The sequence below is a fragment of the Geospiza fortis genome, unplaced genomic scaffold, assembly GCF_000277835.1.
Source record: "Geospiza fortis unplaced genomic scaffold, GeoFor_1.0 scaffold221, whole genome shotgun sequence".
Taxonomy (NCBI): Eukaryota; Metazoa; Chordata; class Aves; order Passeriformes; family Thraupidae; genus Geospiza; species Geospiza fortis.
This window is the reverse complement of record NW_005054395.1, coordinates 1,357,461-1,365,126: the sequence shown is the minus strand read 5'-3', so window position 1 is coordinate 1,365,126 and position 7,666 is coordinate 1,357,461. Positions and strand designations below refer to the sequence as shown.

The following is a 7,666-nucleotide window of genomic DNA, read 5'->3' as shown; positions in this document are numbered from 1 at the left end:
TGAGCAGTCCTGCTGTCCATACTCTTCCTCAGCACTTGAAAAAATTATTCTGCACACAAAATCGTATTGAGCAGACCAAGAAATGCTACTGGATGATTTTGATAAAAGAATATGTGCAAGTGAGGAACAGATGGCTGCAGGCAGGAAACCAGCCTTTTTTCTTAAATTATTCCTTATTAATGAGAGGTGCCATCCTGGTTAATCCTGGAGTCATACCTCTGGGATTTAGTGACCTGTACCTTCAAATTCAAACTTCCAGGAAAACCTATCAAAAGCATAGTGAAATTAATCTCTTGAATTATTCTACAGTAGAAACTGGGAAATTGCATGAATTTCCTGGATTTACACCAAAGAATGCAATATAAAGCTTTCCTTTATTTCCTAAAATCTATTCACAAAATAGTTTTTAGACATTTTATTTGTATATTCATTAGTACTGGAGTTGATAATTTAGAATAGATCAGAGGATATAGGTATTCTAATTTCAACATGTGGAATTTTCATCTTCTGGCAGTGTCATACTGGTATTTTCACGTTAAAAGAAAATGGCTTCAGAGAATTTCTTGTTCAGCATATATAACATTTAACTGCCAACACATTTTTCTGAAACAGCCAAGTATCAATAGCACAACTCATTTTTCCCTTCTCCCCTAATCGTTCCTTTTCTATGATTGCAATTTGTTTCTATGATTGCACAGCATGCTCTGCAACATTTTTGTGTTTGCTGCAATGAAAAGAAGATTGTTTTTTTATATTCTCATTGAATTTTTTCACTGTGTATTTTTCTAGTTTTCCATGGGTTTTAAATACCTAATTACTGCCACCTTTAGTGGAAGCTATCTCTGCACATTAGTAGGAAAATGTAGAGACTGTTGCAGTATCGTATTGTAGGGTTTTGTTGACAGTTTAATTATAGGAATACTTAAAAGCAACATTGAACTTGATGGCCTGTCAGAGTTTCCATTGTAAACCGTGATTTTCAAGGTTTCTAACTCCACTCGTATTAAATCGCTGCAGACACTGTACACATGCTGCAGACTTAGACATGTTTTCTGTTTTCCAGAAGGAGAAACCAGAAGGAAAAACCCTGCTCAAGCTGCTGAATATATTGTCAACAGGCTTGCAGTCACTTCAGACACCCTTTTTCTTTTCAAGGATTCAAGCAAGACAGTGTCACTCAGCACAGATGCTGGCAGCAAATCCTGCCTTCATTGGAATCCCCAGGCATGCCCCAGTGTCCTGCTCCAAGAGAGGGGCAGTGGTTGGGCCACACTTTGGGCAGCACAAACCAAAAGCCAAGGATGAGAGAAGTACCTCTAAGCAGGTTTTGATCCTCCCAAATTTTTAACTGTTCCATAGACTGGAGGCTGCCCAGACATAACCTGGTACTTTGAGAGGCATATTTAAATTTGGGTAGCTTACACAAACAAACTGCAGCCCTGTCCTTGATGTGGGTCCCCTTCCACTTGTATTTGGCATTTAGAGGAGTGCTCCCAACATTCAGAGATGCTGGCACACTGTCTGAAGAGGAGTTAATGCCTTAATCTGAGCAGGATTGCAATCCTACCTGTCTGCAAGCCCATGACCAGCAGGAACACCACAATTCTGGTGCTGTGACTAGCAACAGCATGGCAGCTTGTTCTCAGAAATAACCAAAGACTGCTGAGTTCAGGGAGAGACACTGAGTTTCCAAGGAGAGAATGGGCTGACATGATCCTCAAAGCCACCTCAGGAGGAGCAGGGAAGTTTGAGACGTTTTGTGACAGTAAATCACAGGGCTGTGCTCTGATCTCCCAGGGCAAGCTGCTGCCCCAGCTGGTGTCAGTGAGCCCCTGAGTGCTGGGTGACACTGGGATGTCCCAGCCCCTCGAGGGACAACAGCTGCCTTGGGAGGGTGTCCCAGTGTCCCAGTGCTCGTCCTGCCATGAGGGGCACCCTTGATGCTCCATGGTGCCCCCACCATCCCATCCTTCACTGGCTGCCCCGCTGAGGCTCAGCTGTGCCTCTCCTTATGCAGCCAGCAATGCCAGCATTTTGCTTTCTTTTTAGCTTAGCCAGTGGTGTCTGAGCCCCATGGAACTGAAACACAGGAATATGATATTTGCCTGTGGATCAGGTTATGGTTATCATGGTTGAGAACCCTCCTTTTAAAGGATATTTACCTAACAAGATGGTGTATCCAAAGTTACTCAAAACTTAATTTTCAAATATATTTATTTTAAAACCTCACTTTTGGAAAAAAACCCGTCTCCCAGTTTCAATAAAAATTTCCATAACTGAAAAATAAATATTTTTTCAACAGCTGTGTTGGAATAGTGCCTTCTTTTTCCCCTCATTTCTAAGTATATCTGTCATAAAGAAACTCATAACAAGTTTTGGAATTTTCTTGCTTACTTAAAATTTTAACAAACTTTTTTTCTCCCATGATTTTACTGACTCAAGTGAGAAGATGACATGATACAGCTTTAAAGAAATGCAAATCGATGGACATAATTTATCACTTAGGTTTATATCTCCTGCTCTGCATTTCCAGTTTTTAGCTCTCTACTGTAATGGTCATCTAAAAATAATACAGAATATTCTGCTATACTGATTCATTGGGCTATAAACCTCCTAGGAGGACATGGATACCAGTTTTCCTATTTTATAGAAGTGAAAATGAAGTAAGGAGGGGTAGAGCACCTTTTTAAGTCAACAGGCCCCAAAACAAGGGCAAAATCCATGTATCAGGCCAGTGTTGCTCCCACTGCCTGGCCTTGTGGGATGTCTGCAGCTGTTCCTGGTACCAACACAAAGCCACTCACTCATTTTCTAACCCTGGTGAAGGATGGACCTGGACCTAAAAATTATCTAATTTTGCATGAGCAACCCATCATGAAGATTTAGCTAAATCTTTGCCTCCTTTGTGAGAGGGAGAGTGCTAGGAGAGAGCAAACAGAAATTACCAACCATTTGTGTCATGCTGAAGTCCTTGGGACTTTAAGAGGGAACAAAAGGCTGCCTCACCTCAGCATGTAAATGCTGAATTATAAACATGCTCAAGTATAGAAAGCTGAGGATGAAGAGGGTCCTTTATAAGAGCCCAGGAACAGGAGCCGGTCTTGTAGACTGCACCAACTGTGCTGTAAAGGACCTGAAAGCTGTTGGGTGAATTAAGGATGGAGCATGTTCCAGTCCTGTTCTGAACACCCCAAAGGGCTGCTTTGTTGTGAACGCTGAATGTCTTTGCTGTTGCGGCTTTCCATCTGACACTTCATGTTATGTCAGAGCAGGGCTTTTTTGTGTGTTTAATATATTGGTGACTATGTGTTTTAATGAAGGTTCCCTGTATTCCAGAGCTAGCAAATGCACGATGTGTTGCTGCGGTCGCCAAGATAAGTAGTAATTTTTAAATAAACAGCAGTATAAACAGTTACATAAAACTCATGTAAATTGCTGGCACATAATTTTAGACTGGGTTAAGTTATGTAACTTACTTGTGGCCAAGTTTTTTTTTTCTAGTTTTTTTTTTTAATACTCAATTCACGCAGTTTAAAATAAAGGGAGAAGTTTATTTTCACCTGTTTCTTTTCCACTCACAATCCTTCTGTTATACTGAGCATGCCTTTAACAGCTTCTCAGAGAGACAGGCAGGCAGATAAAGGGCAAAGGGAAGAGATAAAACACCTCCTGACCCTATTGTAGATTCATTCAGGAAAGCACCTTCTCCTGAGTCAAGTAAATAGCCTGAGCCACAGTAGAATTTGTTTCTTGTCTTGACATTTGTTTTTCCTTGCACTTATATTACTGAATTGCTGAGTAGATTAATTAGATTGAAGGACAGGAGTTCTGTTGCTGCTTCTTGGGGTCTGCAGAGTAGTGTATGGAGCTTGAACTCTGGATTTTATTCCTGCATTTGCCACTGACTTGCTGAGTGACCTTGGGCAGTGTATTCTGTCACTCAAGCTTTTAAGGCAGGCTTGAGCAGGAAAGGTTCTGTCTCCTTTCCCCTCCTCCCGTGTCCAGGGCCTGGGCTGATGGTGGTCTTATCTTGTGTTTCCAAGGGCCTCCTAACAAATAATTGTGTTATTTATTAGCTTCCTTTGAAATAGAAAACAGACAGAAAGCACCACCAGAGACCACTTCATGCCATCTTTTTCTGCTTGCTGATCTTTAAAAAATTTTAATGATTTACTCTCATAATGTCTTCGCAGCTGGATTTAAGGGTGTTAAACTCTGCCATTCATATGAATAAAATCAGCATGAAAGACCCTAAACAAATATTTATCAAACAAGTGAAGAGACCTGAACATTAGTGAAAAGCAGGAATCTGTTGGTGTAGAGACCAGCTCTGATGGAGAACACTGCAGTATTTGGTCAGCTCCTCCTTGCTGTTTTCAACCATTGTCTCCAGCCTGATTTAGGAAAGGAACCCAGTTTTTTCAGATTTTTAGTTCAGGCTGTGTTCATGCCTCTCTCATGTTTGGAAATCCTCCAAGAAGTGATAGCAGAAAGACAAGTCATACCAGCTGTAGGGACTACTGACAGCATAATGCTTCCATTAGGAAAAAACAAATGTTTGGCACTGAGCAGTTTGTGCAAACACAGAAGTTAAAACACAGTCATGGCGTGGGACTTGGATTTCTAGGTACAGCTTAAATTAAAACCTGTGCTCCAAACTTCTCTAAATACTAGTGTTCATTATTTTGGATCTCATCTATCATTTCAGTTATTCTGTAAACTTAACCAAGGCTCTTTGTACTGGGTTAGTACAAAGAGAAGCATCAGTAAAGCTGAAGAGGAATGAAAAAAGATGCAAACAAACAGCTCTGTGCCCACCTGAGGCAAACAAAGCACTGCTGGGGTGTGGTAGGAAAGAGCTGGAGGGGGATTTAATGGCCTCTCAGCAGTGCAAGATGGTACCAAAAAAAGCACATCTAGACTATTCCTAGAGAGCACATCTTCATTTGGAACTTCCACGGCTATAAATCTTCACATTACTTATTTCAGATATTTTTTCTTTTAATAATCAAATACTTTATTTGCAGTAAATCTTCTTCCCAACAGCTCTGGGCTCCTTTGCGTTTTACGCCTGCTAATAATAACCAATGATGTTAAATAACCTTTCTTGTGGCCCTGTTTCTGGATGTTCCTTTGACCCAGGCCAGAATACTCTATTTTATGTCTTGACATTTATGGGAACCATTATGACAGCAGGCTGGGTGCCAAAGACACATCTTTGCTTGATCATGGTTTCATAACTAGTTCATCTTAAAGCAAATCTGCATTATATAAATGATTTATAAGATACTATTTTTACTGAATTTTAATAAAATTCTCACCAAGAGAATATAAAAAGGAAAATTGATCTTTTTTCTCAAGTATTTGATTAGCGTTTTCTAAATCCCAGCAATTCTCTATCTGTTTGCAATAAGGCCAGCTATCCCAGTACAAGAAGGAAATTTTTTCCTGTTAGTGAAATGACATTTCTTACTAACATTTTATAAATAACTAAGAAAATGTGCCATGTGGGTGCACATGCAGCCTTCCAATGTGGGCCAGTGGTTAGAAAGCTACAATGGATTATAATAACAGCCAAGATTTGTTTCTCGGCCCTGAAATTACAAACATACCCCACTGTGGCCGTGGAAGGAAAAGTGGGAGAGAACATGTGTTAGAACTGTGAGAGGGGATTGAAGAATAAATGGGGTTCTTATGCAGAGGCTTCACATCCTAGAAAAGCTTGGCTTGGATTCTGCAAGCTTCCCCCTGCAGTGGGAGCATTGCTCTCCTGTGCTCTGTGCAGCCAGAGCCGCGGGGAAGCTCCTGCGCGCGAGGAGCGAGCGTCGGCGCAAAGCGCGCACGGGCAGGCTCAGCTTCAGCCCAAAACGTGACATTAAAATCTAATTAATAATCAGCAGCTGGGAAAATGCACACAAAAAGTAATCTATCACAATCTAGGAGGCAAAGCAGAGCAATGCACAGTGTGGGGAACAAAGGAAGGAAGTACTCAGAGGCTAATTCAAGGAATCTGTTCAATGGGATTCCACTCCTTGCCCTCTAGTTCCTCTGTGATATGAAGAGGGACTTTGCTGCATAGACGTTGATTAACCATATTTAAGGCTTTTATTTCTTTATAAAATAATCCCTACAGTAACTTAAAGAGCTTTCACCTTCCCTAGCAATGCAGACCAGTGTGGCAGGCAAGCCATCCTTGATTTGGGGAGATTTTACTTAATTTAATTTATTGAAAATTAACCCAAATTTCTAATAATTCATTAAAAGTAGAAGAAAGTAAATATAATTAGAAAAACATCTAAGTGAACATCTTCCCATCATCTTTCCTAGGCTGAACTTAATATGCTTGTCCTCCTGCTCTCCTACAGGAGACTTCCCTTCCTCTCTCTGTTGTGGCTTTCACTCATTGCTGGGTTTTCTATCACACTGAGACATGGCCACGCCAGCTGTGGGCAGCACACGGCTTCTCCTGACCTCCTCCCACTCCTTCAGTTGCCCCTGGCTACTGGAAACTGCCATCCATGCCCATCACTGCGCTCAGGAGTGAGCCCAGTGGGTGCTCAGGTGTGAACTGACCGAGCTCAGGCCTGGGTTAAGAAGGAGCTCATGGGGGAGCCAGCTGGGTGTTCATTAGTAAATTAACTAGGTGCTTGTGCACAAACTGATGGGGTGTTCATGTCCGAACTAACTGGGCACTCATGCAGGAGGAAACCCTGCAGTTTGTGCTCAGTACACGAGGTAGGAGGTTGCAGCAGATCCCAAGACTTGATTCCAAATTTACAGACAGGCATCAGTTCTGGGGGTCAGATCTGATTACTAGAACAGGATCAGGCTTTGGCTGGGGAGGCAAATAAGACTTAGACCTTTGATGCTTGTCAGTGGTCCAAGAAAATCCATGGTGGGCCAGAGAAGACTTAAGATGAAGCTGTGAGCAGGGAAACTTTGCCATAATCCCTTTGAAGACATTCTGCTTTTCTTTAAGTCTTCAGTCTGTCTTCATTCCCAAATCCATTAATCAAAATATCTGCTAAATCATTGCCCTCCTTCAAGACAGAAATTGAAGGTCTTGAGTCCCAGTCCTGCCACTGACTACAAGGAATTCACCTCTTCTGTGCCATATCTATGAAATGGAAGCTGTAACAGCCACATACAAACCATTAAAAAAACCCAAAACTCAAAAATTTTGGTAAGTTGAAGCAAATGTAAAAGGCAAAGCAGTATCTAAAATTCAACATCATGATAGGAGCCTTTTTCCTCAGAAATGAAGGCAGACAAAAGTAGAGACTGTATGTCTGGGTTTTCTCATAGCTATTCATCCTGAGCTGCTGTTCAAAACTCTTATAAAACACAAAGCAGGAGGAAAGAATGATTCAGCTGAGTAACTGGTGTTTGATTAGCTACATTAGTTAACTACACTATCACTTAATATGTGATTCATGTTCAAAGGTGATTTTAAATACATAACAAACTTAAATAATAGAAGGTCTTAAATTTTATGTAAAGTCCAGCACATACTACAGACATTGACAGGAGCTAGAAATAGAAAGGTTTGTTTTAATTTTTATACATCTCTGTACTGGCTAGGCATAAAAATAGAAGTCAAATTGCACAGTCCTGTTAGCTACCAAAATGTAACGTGCAAATAAAGTGCCCGGGAGACCTAATAAAA

The 7,666-nt window shown here is 41.0% G+C and overlaps 1 protein-coding gene across 1 annotated transcript in view; it reads right to left on the bottom strand.

Annotated features, from left to right (window-relative positions):
• The window catches only part of ANKFN1 (ankyrin repeat and fibronectin type III domain containing 1), a 103,101-nt gene that overhangs the window by 31,890 nt on the left and 63,545 nt on the right, over positions 1-7,666 (bottom strand). The window lies entirely within an intron of this gene.